Raw genomic sequence first — 15,167 nt, 5'->3', positions numbered from 1 at the left:
TTCCTAGTCTGTCCTGTTGTATGTAAGAGGTCATTGAACCAGACTGACCTTGTGACCCTGTCTGTGTATGTATCCATTCAATAATAAACTGTCCGGTTTTAGGGCCAAATAAAGACATTTTAAGATGATATCAGCTTTGTGATGTCCGTCTTTTCCTGTGCAGGAGCAATCCCAGATTAGCAGAATAATTTAAAAGTAAAAACATCTCAAGACGCTTCACAGTGAGATAAGATTTAAATGGAGGTTGAACAGAAAAGGGTGGGGGAAGTGGTGTTATCAGCTTAATCTCAAAGGAAGGAGGGGATTTAGGGAAGAAGTTTAAAATTGTAATGCTTAAAACATGGCTGCCAATTGGGATTAAGATACAGAATGAAGCTCATGACATGGGCTATGACTATTTCAGGATTTGAGACATGGAAAGAACTGGACTGGAGGACCTCAAACGGAGGCGGGGAGGAAACAGACAAACATACAAAATAGGAGCAGGATGAGGCTACTTGGCCCCTCAAGTTTGCTCCAGCATTCAATAAGATTATGGCTGATCTGATTGTGGCCTCAACTCCATATTCTGTCTACCCCCAGTAACCTTTGACTCCCTTGTTAGTCAAGAATATATCTATCTCTGCCTTGAAAATATTCAAAGACCTTGCCTTTACTGGTCTCTAGAGAAGAGAGTTCCAACGATTCTGAACCTTCTGAGATAAAATGTTTCTTCATCGCAAATGAGCAATCCTTTATTTTTAAACGGTGTCACCCCCTAATTCTAGTCTTTCCTACAAGGGGAAATATCCTTTTAGCATCCACCCAAAACCCCCCAGGATCTTATGTTTCGATAAGATCACTTTTCATTCTTCTAAACTTAAATGGATGCCGGCCCAGCCTGGCCAACCTCTCCTTGTTAAATAATGCACCTCCCTGCAATCAGTTGAATGAATCTTCTTAAATAAGGAGAACAAACCTATACACAGTACTCCAGATATGGTCTCACCAACACCCTGTGCAACTGTGGCAAAACATCCCTATTTTTTACATTCCATTCCTCTGGCAACAGCAACATCCCATATGCTTTCCTAATCACTTGCTAGCTCCACACTAACCTTCTGTAATTCATGTACAGCACTCCAAGGTCCCTCTGTACCTCAAGTTCTACAATTACTTTCCATTTAAATAATGTGCTGTTTTTCTACCTGCCAAAGTGATCAAGTTCACATTTTCCACATTATACTCCATGTGCCAAATTTTTGTCTGTTCTTTTAACTTATCCATGTCCCCTTCACAATTTACTTTCCTACCTGTCTTTGTATTATTGGCAACTTTAGCAACCATACATTCAGTCCCTTCAACTTCTCTTTCCTATCCAAAGTCCTTGAGTGTTGTCAAGGATTTGCCTAGCAGCAACAGTAAAATAATTTAAAAGGGCCTGAAAAGTAGAAATCTGCCTAGCAACAATAACAGCCAATATTTCCAGGGGCAGGCAAGCCTCTAAATGTGATCAGGGCATTCCAAAAGTATGAGAGCATCTAAAGATGATCAGGCGTGAATTGCTCTAGAAGTAGAAACAGATTAGTTAATGACTGTTACAGAAATGTTAAGTTTCCCCAAGCAGAAATGGGTTACCTAAATGATTGGCGATACATAGAACAGTACAGACCCTTCGGCCCTTGATGTTGTGCCGAGCTTTGTCCGAAACCAAGATCAAGCTATCCCACTCCCTATCATTCTGGTGTGCTCCATGTGCCTATCCAATAACTGCTTGAAAGTTCCTAAAGTGTCCGACTCCGCTATCACAGCAGGCATTCAGGGCTATAGAAATGCTAAGCTCCACAAAAGAAAAGGATTTGAGAAATGTAGACAGCCGACTCTTGAGTTTGAAATCACAAAAGAGGAAATAATATAATTTATTACTTCACTCAGAAGCTGACAGTCCATACTGAAGCTAGTCCATACTTCACAGCCAGGAGGCTATGATCCATTTCACAGCCAAGGGGTCCTGTAATATTTTTTCAGTTCTCAGAGATGCCAAAGTGTTGCATCTAAGTTTTAGAGCCAAGGGCATTGCAGGAAACCTTTAAGGCAGTTTAAATATCTTCATTGGATGAAGAAAAGATGTTTCCCAGACTTGATCATCAGCTTTGTATTGTGTGGTAACTATAAGCTGGATGTGACATAGATTTATTTGAATGGGTGTTTTTTGGGAACGGGAAGTCTTAGCGAGTTCATGGATTGTAGATATATTTTGGAACATTTCTACATGAACTGTATATGTGTTCAGTTATTCATGTGTCTTAGTATTCCATTGAAACCGTACAGTGCAGAAGGAGGCCATTCGGCTCACTGAGCCTGCACCAACCCTCTGAAAGAGCACTCTTCCGCAGGGGCTGGGGTGCATTATAGACCCCGATAATCACATTATGATTTGATGTTTTAAGTTTCCTTTGCACTTCTGTTCTGTTCAGGCTGTTCCCCCTCCGTTTGGGGAGCTGCCCCTTTTACTTTGTCCCTGAGTTAATTTGAGTTGGTTTATTTGGTTTGCCCTAAAAGAGGCACAGGGAAAATGTGCAAATTCCACACAGACAGCCACCCAAGGCCAGAATCGAACCTGGGTCCTGGCACTTGAGGTAACAGTGCTAACCACTGTGCCACTGTGCTGTCTGTCCTTTTCATTGTGTATCTTCTTTTAAGTTAATAAATATTATTTAACAATTTTTTAATATAATGACTGGACTGATTCCTCACTGGGCTTTTACATGACTCCTCAGAATATTCAGAAAAAAATTACTCCACCATGATCCAGTGTTTCAAGTTGGGACACCCTCATAGCATTGTTCATGACAATGTGTTGTCTCCTCCCAGGTCCATTTCAATCTTTCCTGTTACTACATCCCTCCAATTAGGTTTCTGTCTCTGTCATGGTACTGAAACAGAGTCAATCGAAGCGACAAATGACATCCTTTATAACTGTGACAAACAATCTTTCCTTCCATGTTCTTCTTGACCTGTTTGTAACCTTTGACATGGTTGGACCCACACCATCTTTCCCCAATGTCCCTCCACTGTTGTCCGACTGAAAGGGTCTGTTCTCACTTGGTTCCATTCTGGTCTATCTAATCATAGTCAGAGAATCATTTACAGTGACTTTTTTCCTGCTCCTGCACCAATGCCTCTGGTGTCTCCCAAGGATTGATCCTTGTCCCTCTCCTATTTCTTACCTGCATGCTGCCCTTCATCAACCAAAAGCACCGTATGAGTTTTCACTGTGCTGACAACGCCCATCCCTACGTCATCATCATCTCACTCAACTCCTACTTTTGTTAAATTATCAGATTTCTTCTCTGACATCCAATATTGGATAAGAAGAAATTTCCTCCAATTAAATATTGTGAAGACTGAAGTCATTGATTTCAATCAACACTCCAAACTCCATACCAACTCCATCCCTCTCCCCAGCAATAGTCTCAGATTAAGTCAGTCTGTTTGCAATCTTGATATCACATTTCATCCTGAGATGAGTTTCTGACTGTATATTTATGCTATCACTAAGATCACCTATTTCCACCTCTGTAACATCATCCAACTTCACACCATCTCAGTTCATCTGCTGCTAAATCCCTCATTCATGTCTTTATTAATTCTAGACTTGATTATTCCAAAACACTCCTGACTGGTGCCCTTGTTCTGCCCTCTGTGAACGTAACATCATCCAGGATGACATGGGTTACCTCACAGTGCCAAGGACCTGAGTTCGATTCCTGGCTTAGGTCACTGTCTGTGCAGAGTCTGCACGTTCTCCCTGTGTTTGCGTGGGTTTCCTCCCACAATCCAAAGATGTGCAAGTTAGGTGGATTGGCCATGCTAAATTGCCCCTTAGCGTCGGGGGACTAGCTGGGGTAAATGCATGGGGTTATGGGGATGGGACCTGGATGGGATTGTGTTCGGTGCTGACTTGATGGGCCAAATGGCCTCCTTCTGCACTGTATGAATCTACGGATTCTATGATCCAGGACTCTGTTGACTCTGTTAACTCACAGCAAGTCTTGTTCCACTAACACACCGGTACTCACTCCCCTACCTTAGGTCCTGGTCAGACAAAGACTTGATCTTAGAGTTCTCATCCTCATTTTCAAATACCTTTGTGGCCTCACATGTCCCTGTCTCTGTAATTTCCTCCAGTCCCACAACACTCCAAAATATCTGCTTTTTAAATTCTGGCAAATTGTGCACCTCCAATTTTAGTTGCTCCACCATTTAGTTGCCTTGGCCCCAAGCTCTTGATTTGCCTCACTACATCTCCCTACATTCTAAGGATGTGGCAATTATATTTAACATATTCATGGGATGTCTGGTATGGATGATGGAAAAATATCACATTGATGTAATAATGCACTAATTCTCTGAAAATGTACACGGTTGAAGTACAGTGGAAAGAGCTTTACTCTGCACCGAACAATTTATATGTTGTAAAAATGTAGCATGTCCCACCCCCCAGTACAAGTATTCCTTACCTTGGTAAACACAAAAGCTGAAGTTAAAACATTATATTTTCTGCAACAAAGTAGCAACAAACCGGCAAGAAATGCTATGCTTTGCAGTTTGGTTATGGCGATGGGCAACTGTGACTGAGTGAAATCTACCCATAACTTCACAAGATAACTGAAAACATACTGAACTGTTTAAAGAGGACTTTTTAAAGTATCACAAATGGCTGCCACAAGTCCCTGATGTCTGGAATTGTCAGTAGACCACTTCTAAATAGTTACTATATGAATTCGACTGCAACCATGCTCTGACATGTTTTGCATGGAATTTCACACCTGGGGGTGTCAAGGTGTACCTCAAAAAAGACAATTGAATGGAGAGTGCATGTGTTATGACTGGGTGAGGATTGGATTGGCTCCCCTTTATTCAGCCCCCTCAGTTGGTCACAACAAAGGTTATTTTTTCTTTTCTCCACAAATGCCTTTTCCAATCCAAATATATTTACTTTGTAATATAGATCCAATTAAACCAGATTTTGAGTCGAAGGAAGAGTAAGTTTATTGGTTAGCAAACCCGAGAAAAATAATAAAAGACACAATCTCTCTCTCACACACACATACATACAGACAAAAGCACACATACTCCAAATAATAGTTAAAAGAATATACAATTAAGACCATTGCTTGTCCTTGGCTTAGGGTCATTTAATGTTGCAGCCAATTGAAGTTAGGGTTCCTTTAAAATCTTGGAGTTTAATTGAGGTTAACTACACCTTGCTGGAGTCCATTTTAGCTTCAGAGAGAGGGAGAGATTCCTTACTGCTCTCTTCAGCAGTGTTACCTTTTCTCTCTGTTTCTGGCTTGGAAAAAACAAATTCTTAAACCTCCTTTGTATATTCCAAGAAGAAATTTGATTAACATGTCTTGGAGCCATTGTTATTGAACAAGTAATCACAATTTTGACCTTTCATCTTAGAAACTTCTGATACATTTCAGGATAATAGAAACCAACAGAAGGTGGGTGGCACAGTGACATAGTGGTTAGCAATGCTGCCTCACAGCACTAGGAATATCAGGAGGGGGTGTCAGCGACACTCCTGCAACTGCAAAGCTGAATGAAGGAGCCCCAAAGCTTTCTCTTGTGGGCAAGAAGGTGGCATTGCTGCCTCATGGAGCCAGGGACCTAGTTCAATTCCCAGCTTGGGTCACTGTCTGTGTGGAGTTTGCACATTCTCCCCATGTCTGTGTGGGTTTCCTCCGGGAGCTTCAGTTTCCTTCCACACTCCAAAGATGTGTGGGTTAGGTGGATTGGTCATGCAAAATTGCCCCTTAGTATCAGGGGGATTAGCAGGGTAAATACATGCGATTGCGGGGAGAGGGTGTTGCTGGGATTGTTGTCGCTGCAAGCTTGATGGGCCAAACGGCCTCCTTCTGCACTTTTGGGAATCTAAGATAGGGTTATTTTGTCCTTCCAAGGTTTTGAATGCCTGCTGGATATCTGGCTGGCTAGCAGTTCCCAGTATCCTGAAAGAATCACAGCGGTTTAAATTCTAGCACTTTGTATTTTTTATGCTTTCTCTACAAGAGCCCCTTTTTGAAGTGGACTTTGACATCCTCGGGTGTGGAATTCCATGAGCAGCATGTGCAATTCATACAGTGACATTCCAGAAAAGGGTAATTTACAATTCTAGACATCAAATGACTCCTGGCAGCCATTTTTGGTTAGCTTCATTCTTATTTTTTAAGAAAATAGATCCTCTTTAAAGAGTTCAATATGTCTTTGGTTAGCTGGTAAAGGAATAAGAAGATCTCAGTCGCAATTTCTCATCATTATGACATATTATTTGCATCTTTACGAGCTTACCTGTCCAGCAGAGGCCAAACATCTATCAAGATAATGGGGAATTGTCAGCTGACCAGAATGTACAACTAACAGATACTCAAACCCCCATGTGGAGGTTGAAAACACTCCATCTCTTGTTGGTTTTTCCTATCTTGAGATGTGTCAAAAGTTTCAGAGATGAAACATCAAAATGTGATTACTAGTTCCAGAACAATGACTAAAGCAGACGTGGTAATGGAGTTCCTTTGGAATATATAGCGAGCTGGACTTTAAGAACTGAGTTTGCCTGGCTGTTTGTGGAATTGTTACTTGCTTCTGGTCCCTTGTCTCCATCCATATATAAATAGTATGCCTAATGTTCCATTCGTTTCCCTTCCAATGATAGCAAGCTCTTCTGTTCCTTCTGATATTTCCCTGGTTTGCCTCAATTCTATCCAATCCAGTTGAGTAGCTCTTTCTATTACAATGTCTTCTTTCTCTCGATCTCACATTCATACTCTCTCCCTTGGTTGTAGCACTTTTAAGTTTATTGCTCCGTGCCTGAACTTAAACTTGACATCTCCTTGTTATTTCTCATGTTTCCTAACTTTATCACAATCATCTGAGGTAATATTAGGTTGTGTGTTTGTTTTGGAGTTTGACATTGTGTTTGCAGCTGTCTTTACATCAATAGTTTTGATGGCTAGAACCGATATTTTAGCAGTGGGGATTTGTAGTGAAAAAGACTAAATTAATATCTTCTTTCTTTTTCATCAGTTCCTCAATTGTTCAAGTTCCTCTTTCTGATTTTCTGTTGAACTAAAGATATCTAGGTGAACTAGTCACATGGATGGAACCATATTCCTGTGAAAAAACATGGGACAGCTCATTGGCAAATTGAGGATGGTTATCTACAACACAACATCTGGGATTCCACATGTCGTGAAGATTCTTGCTAATGTAATGACTGCCTCGATTATGGTGCTATGCAGTCTACTCACTTCAACCCATCTGCAATAGTAATTAATGATCTTGATGAAAAAGTTGGCTTTGAACTCAAATAAATCCATTCCCAGATTCTGCCATGGCCTTGAAGGAAAAGTGGCCGATGCTAACAGTTCCCTCTACTGCTGGTTATTCATTGCACATGTAAGGCACCGATTCTCCGATGTAACATCTTATCCAAGCCCACCCCCCCACCCTATCCCCATACCCTCATGCATTTACCCCGCTAATCCCCCTAATCTGCATATATTAGGACAATAAGGAGCAGTTTAGCATAGCCAATCCACCTAACCAGCACATTATCACATTTTCTGTAGAATAATGGCTTGCTAAAGGGAAGTTTGATTTGTACTACCAGACAGAGCAAGAGAGATAGGCAGATAGTGCAGGAATCTCCTCTGGCCATTCCCCTGCAAAACAGATATACCGCTTTGGATACTTTTGAGGGGAATGACCTCTCTGGGGAAAGCAGCAGCAGCCAAACTCATTGCACCACGGTTGGTTCTGCTGCAGAGGGGAGGGGTAAAAAATGTGCCAGTGTGATAGTTATAGGGAATTCAATTGTAAGGGGAATTGACAGGTCTTTCTGTAGCTGCAAATGAGACTCCAGGATGGTATGTTGCCTCTCTGGTGCTAGGGTCAAGGATGTCTCAGAGCTGGTATAGGACATTCTGGAGCGGGAGGGTGAACAGCCAGTCGTCATGGTACACATCGGTACAAACGACATAGGTAAAAAAAGGGGTGAGGTCTTAAAAGCAGAATACAGGGAGCTAGGAAGAAAGTTAAGAAATTGGACCTCAAAGGTAGTGATCTCAGGATTACTACCAGTGCCACATGCTAGTCAGAGTAGAAATGACAGGATATATCGGACGAATACGTGGCTGAAGAGATGGTGTCGGGGGAGGGTTACAGATTCCTGGGGCATTGGGACCGATTCTGGGGGAGGTTGGACCTGTACAAATTGGACGGATTACACCTGGGCAGGATTGGGACTGATGTCCTAGGGGACTGTTTGCTAGAGCGGTTGGGCAAGGTTTAAACTAACATGCCGGGGATGGGAACCTATGTAACAAGTCAGAGAAGGAGGGAGCAAGGTCAAAAACAAAAGGTAGAAAAGGGAATAAGAAAAGTGATAGGCAGAGAAACCAAGGACAAAGTTCAAACAGGGCTATAGAGAAAACTATTGAGAGTGAGCAAACAATGTTAAAAAGACAAGCTTAAAGGCTCTGTGCCTTAATGCGTGGAGCATTTGCAACAAAGTCGATGAACTAATCGCACAGATAGATATAAATGGGTACAATATAACTGGGATTACGGAGACATGGCTACAGGGTGACCAGGATTGGGAATTGAATGTCCCAGGGTATTCAATACTTAGGGAGGACAGGCACAAAGGAAACGGTGGTGGAGTGGCACGGCTGGTTAAAGACGAAATTAACACAATAGTAAGAAAGGATATTAGCTCTGACAATGTGAAGTTTGTGTGGGTAGAGTTGAGAAATACCAAGTGGGTGTCATATATAGACCCCCAAAGTGCAGTGGTGATGTTGGGAATGACATTAACATGAAATTGGAGATGCAAGTGATAAGGGAATATCGGTATCATGGGTGATTTTAATCTACACGTAGATTGGACAAATCAAATCAGCCATAATGCCATAGAGGAAGAATTCCTGGAATGTATACGGGATGGTTTTCTTGACTAACATGTGGAGGAGCCAACTAGAGAACAGGCCATCTTAGACTGGGTACTGTGTAATGATAAGGGAATCATTGCCAATCTAGCTGTATGAGACCCCTTGGGGAAGAGTGACCATAACATGATAGAATTTTTATCAAGATGGAGAGTGAAGCAGTTGATTCAGAGACCAGGGTGCTGAATCTTAATAAAGGAAACTGAGGATATGAGGCATGAGTTTGCCTTGATAGGTTGGGGAGTGTTACTTAAAGAGATGATAGTGGATAGACAACAGCAAACATTTATGGAACACATGGGAGAACGGCAGCAACTGTTAATTCCTGTCTGGCACAAAAGCAAAATGGGTAAGAGGGCCAATCCATGGCTTACAAAGGAAATTAGAGAGAGTATCTGACCTAAGGAAAAAGCATATAGATTGGCCAAAAAAAATAATAGGTCTGGGGATTGGGAGCAGTTTAGAATCCAGCAAAGGACCAAGGGATTGATTAAGAAGGGGAAAATACAATACGAAAGTAAGCTTGCAGGGAACATAAAGATGGACACTAAGAGTTTCTATAGATATGTGAAGAGAAAGAGGTTGGTGAAGACAAATGTAGGTCCCCTACAGGCAGAAACGGGGGAATGTATAATAGGGGACAAAGAAATGGCCGAGCAATTGAATATATACTTTGGGGGTCCTGTCTTCACAAAAGAGGACACAAATCAAATGACAGAAATGTTGGAGAATGCAAGATTTAGTGAGAGGGAAGGACTGAGGGAGATCAATATTAGTAGAGAAAGGGTGCTGGGAAAATTAATGGGATTGAAAATGGATACATCCCCAGGGCCTGATCATCTACATCCCAGAGTATTTAAGGAAGTGACTCTAGAAATAGTGGATGCATTCCAGGATTCTATAGACTCTGGAACAGTCCCTGCAGATTGGAGGGTAGCTAATGTCACTCCAATATTCAAAATGGGAGGTAGAGAGAAAACAGGGAATTATAGATCAGTAAGCTTAACATTGGTAGTGGGGAAAATGTTAAAAATCCATTATCAAGGACTTTATAGCAAAACATTTATAAAGCAATGGCAGGATCAGACAGAGTTAGCATGGATTTATGAAGGGGAAATCATGCTTGATAAATCTGTTGGAAATTCTTTGAAGATGTAACCAGTAGAGTTGACAAGGGGAAACCAGTAGATGTGGTATATTTGGACTATTTGGAAAGCATTTGACAAAGTCCTACACAAGAGATAATTGTACAAGGTTAAAGCGCACGGGATTGGGGGAAGTGTATTGAGATGGATAAAAAACTGGTTGGCAGAGAGAAAACAAAGAGTAAGAATTAATGGGTGCTTTTCAAATTGGCAGCGGTAACTAGTGGGGTGCCACAGGGATCGGTGCTGGGACCCCCAGCTATTCACAATATATATTAATGATTTGGATGAGGGAACAAAATGTAACATCTCAAAGTTTGCAGATTATACCAAGTTGAGTGGGAGAGTGAACTGTGGCGAGGATGCAGAGATCCTTCAGAATGATCTGGACAGGTTGGGTGAGTGGGCAAATCAATGGCAGATGCAGTATAATTTGGATAAATGAGAGGTTATTCACTTTGGAAGCAAAAACAAGAAGGCAGATTACTATCTGAATGGATGTAAATTGGGAGAAGGGAGTGTGCAGCAGGACCTGGGTGTCCTTGTGCATTAGTCACTGAAGGTAAGCATGCAGGTGCAGCAGGAGGTAAAGAATGCAAATGGCATGTTGGCCTTCATTGCAAGAGGTTTTGAGTACAGGAGTGGGATGTGTTGTTTCAATTATACAGGGCCTTGGTGAGTATTGTGTGCAGTTTTGGTCTCCTTTTCTGAGGAAGGATGTTCTTCCTCTCAAGGGAGTGCAGCGAAGGTTTACCAGGTTGATTCCAGGGATGGTGGGACTGATGTATGAAAAGAGATTGGTTAGGTTAGGATTGGTTTCGCTGGAGTTCAGACAATGAGGGGGGATCTCATAGAGACTTATAAAATTCAAACAGGACTTGACAGGATAGATACAGAGAGGATATTCCCAATGGTGGGGGAGTCCAGAACCAGGGGTCACAGTCTGAGGATTCAGGGTAGACCATTTAGGACGGAGGTGAGGAGACATTTCTTCACCCAGAGTGGTGAGCCTGTGGAACTCACTACCACAGGAAGTAGTTGATGCCAAAACATTGAATATATTCAAGAGGCGGCTGGATATAGCACTGGGGTGAATGGGATTAAAGGTTATGGGGAAAAAGCAGGATTAGGCTATTGAGTTGGATGATCAGCCATGATCATAATGAATGGCGGAGCAGGCTCGAATGGCCAAATGGCCTCCTCCTGCTCCTATCTTCTATGTTTCTATGTATTGGTTGACAGTGCAATCAGAAAAATGATCAAGGTTGCGAAAGCAAAACTCAAACCTAATATGTACTGTTTCTCTTACACCAACCTGAACATGTGCTGATCAATAATGTTCAAAGCTGTATAGCTGCCCCGTTTTACTTCTGTTCTTCTCTGCCAGTAAATAAACACATTAAGGTCAGCGATAAACAAACTTGTTCAGGGCCTCAGAAACATTTTGATAATCTGTAACTTTAGTGCCTCAAGTTTATTGAAGGCAGAATTGAGGTCTTCATTCTTTTATCGCATATGTGGGTGTTTGATTAACACTTGCAGTGCAGTGATACAGGCTCGCTCTGTCACTGATAACCTTTTGTGTTTTTCTTTGTAAAATTCGTTGCTCGGCTGTCTGAAGCAGATCAAAGATAAGATACAGCCTGACATTACTGTTTCTGAGGCTATTCGTGATAGAAACAATGTCAGGAAACAAACACAGCTGGCTTAGCAAAGCATTGAATGTAATAGTATTTATTACTGTGCCAAATGAACAAGGCCTCCCTCACAGCACCCTTTCAAAACGACCAACTCTCAATTATTTACATATTGATATAGGTTCCTATTAGTCACAATCCTTCCAATCATAATTTCTTCCATTTATTTGTATACTAGCTGATCTACCATGGTACTGAAAATAGTTTCTGTTACCTATCTCTGCTGTCTTCATGTCACTGTCTCTCCTTCCCTAGTTGTGCTTCTCTCTATCTTCTCTTTTGCTTTATTCATGTTAATTCTTTTCTTCTCTTTTTCTCTTTCCTTTTGGGTGTGAGGTGGTGAATGGCAAGGAAAGGAGGCACTAACGGATGCAGAGATTTGGTTAGGGATGATGGGAAGAACATGGCGCTGTGTGGCTTTTTCCTCTGCCAATCAATTGTTTCCCCTCAATCCCATATCTCTTAACGTCCTATTATCCGTTCCCCTATCTTCAACACCCAAATTCACATCATTACCACACCGTCACTCCCAACCAACCTTTTATTCTCTCCTTTGCCTTGCTCCAATCTCATTCACCTCCTCTATAACATCAAAAGGTGGTTAAGAAGGCGTATGGTGTGCTGGCCTTCATCAATCGAGGGATTGAGTTTAGGAGTCGGGAGATAATGATGCAGCTTTATAAGACCCTCGTCAGACCCCACTTGGAGTACTGTGCTCAGTTCTGGTCGCCTCATTACAGGAGGGATGTGGAAATGATTGAAATGGTGCATAGAAGATTTACAAGGATGTTGCCTGGATTGGTTGGCATGCCTTATGAGGATAGGTTGAGGGAGCTCGGTCTTTTCTCCTTGGAGAGACGAAGGATGAGAGGTGACCTGATAGAGGTGTACAAGATGTTGAGAGGTATAGATCGGGTGGATTCTCGGAGGCTTTTTCCCAGGGCTGAAATGGCTGCTACGAGAGGGCACAGGTGTAAGGTGCTGGGGAGTAGGTACAGAGGAGATGTCAGGGGTAAGTTTTTCACTCAGACAGTGGTGGGTGAGTGGAATCGGCTGCCGTCCGTGGTGGTGGAGGCAAACTCGATGGGGTCTTTTAAGAGATTTCTGGATGAGTACATGGGACTTAATAGGATTGAGGGTTATAGGTAAGCCTATATATAAGCCTAGGTAGGTAGGGACATGACCGGCGCAACTTGTGGGCCGAAGGGCCTGTTTGTGCTGTATTTTTTCTATGTTCTATGTTCTATAACACTCCATCCAGTCCACCCATTCCCATTTGTTCCTCCAAGAACAGGTGGCAAGATTTCAGAGGCCCCATTCCTCAGTCAGAGTGTCTGCTCCCATATCTTTCTCTCTTTTTATGTCATTTTCTATCGCTTATCCTCTATCCCAATTTTGTTGAAATGATGTTTGAGACTTTCTGGGAGCTGATCAACTGGCTTCAAAATTCAACTGTCAATTTCATTTGAAATTGAACAATATTACACAAAGAAAATAATCTCTCTCTACCTCACCTCTCTCTCTGATTCTTCAACAACTCCCTCAGGCCTGAATTTTCAGTGCTAAAGATGTTCTATCACGTCCAAAGCAACACGTCCAAAGCAGCATCTGCATTGTGCATGCACATTTCTGGCTGGATCATGCAGGACATCATTCTGAGATGTCAGTCGCAGCAGCATTGGTAACACATGTCAGAAGTATCCAAAGTAGACAGATTGCATTGTCAGCCAGCGTGTAATGCTGATTTGATTCTAGTGGTGCCATTTAAGACCTCAATGCTCCAGGTAAACACCCCTCTTAACCTTGCACAGAACATGCATTCAGCAGCAGTAAGGGACCCTCTCCAACATTGTGTATAGTGATCGTCAACCATTCTCAGGTTAGTTGGTGATTTAATTCTACCGGCACCTGCTGCTGAGTTACCAGAAAAGTTTAATGGTTTGTATTGGTAATTGAAGTTGGTAAAGTCTACAGCTAGGGTGGTGAAGATCTTGGTTTTCACTTTAAGAAACTCAGACTACTTGTTTCCAGTCACGGAGTGCTGCAGCTTGCATGCCAATACTTGGGATTGCATGACTTCAATCTGAGCTTTCACTGTAAGATCACATAACTTCAGGTTGTGATGCAAATAGAAGCTACAATATTGGCTATCAGAAACTGCATTATGGTTGAGTCCACAAGTGTATGGGTTGGCCATAACATTTAGGAAGGAGTTGTTCACTGAAATCTGACATGTTGCAGGCAGACATGCAGCCTTAGATCAGGGTTAGGATAGCACTGCCAATGGCTATGATAGTGATTGTGGCTATGAGAGTCTTTGCATCGGGTTCCTTCTAAGCAGAACTAATTAAGGGACATTTCTGGCACTTCAGTTTGGCACCCACTGTTCTACAGAGGAGGTTACTAACATGTTGTATGCATGGAGAAGACAATCCATTACCTTTTTTTCTAGGGAGTTAGAGGTAGGCATGTACCTGGCTTTGATAGGATAGCGAGCTAACTTCCTCATAGTCCATGGTGCCATGGACTGCGCATATGTTGGTTTGCTGTCACCACATCTAAACACACAGATGTACCACAACTGCAAAGGGTTCCATTCCCTCAATATGCAACTGGTGTGTGACCACGCTGATCACATCATGCAAACCAATGCCCACTATCCTGGGAGTCTTCAACATCCTTTTTTTCTGAACCAGTTCACTGTAGCATCAGCATTTGAGCCATCATTAGAGATCACAGAGTGGCAACACATTAGAGATTACAGGATTGATGACAAGGGCTATCTGCTGGTGACTGGCTCCTAACTGCACAAAGTATGCTCTCCCATTGACATTGTCTGCAGCAGAACTCACTTGAAACCATGCCTCCTGTCAGTCTGATACCACCTTTAAACGATCCTGCCAGTTTGGTGGCTGTGAGTATCAGAGTATGTGAGACAGTGGGGGCGATTCTCCCATCCCTTGCGCTTTTTAGCGCAATGGGCCAGGAGAATCTCGCAGCAGCCGATGCACAGGATTCATGCATGCGTTCCCGCTCCGATAGCGTCTCCAGCAGCAGCTGGTCCATGCTGGAAATCGGCAGGGAGGCCCCAAACTCATTAACATTGTTATTTTCATATATTTTAAATTTAATTAACAGGCCCAGGACTGAGATCTCCGGGCCCGCTAGTCTCTTCCCTCCCCGCCAGGAATGGTTCACTCCAGTGGGGTTTGCAGTTGTTCCCCACTAATGGGGAACTAGCGGCCCGACTCCGCTGGAGTGAAGAGGGGGCTATCGGGGGCCTCCCAGAGGGTTGGGTGGCATGGGGTGCCCCCTGGGCATTGGCACTT

The sequence above is a fragment of the Mustelus asterias genome, chromosome 16 (assembly GCF_964213995.1).
Source record: "Mustelus asterias chromosome 16, sMusAst1.hap1.1, whole genome shotgun sequence".
NCBI classification, from domain to species: domain Eukaryota; kingdom Metazoa; phylum Chordata; class Chondrichthyes; order Carcharhiniformes; family Triakidae; genus Mustelus; species Mustelus asterias.
Note: the sequence above shows the minus strand (reverse complement) of the source record.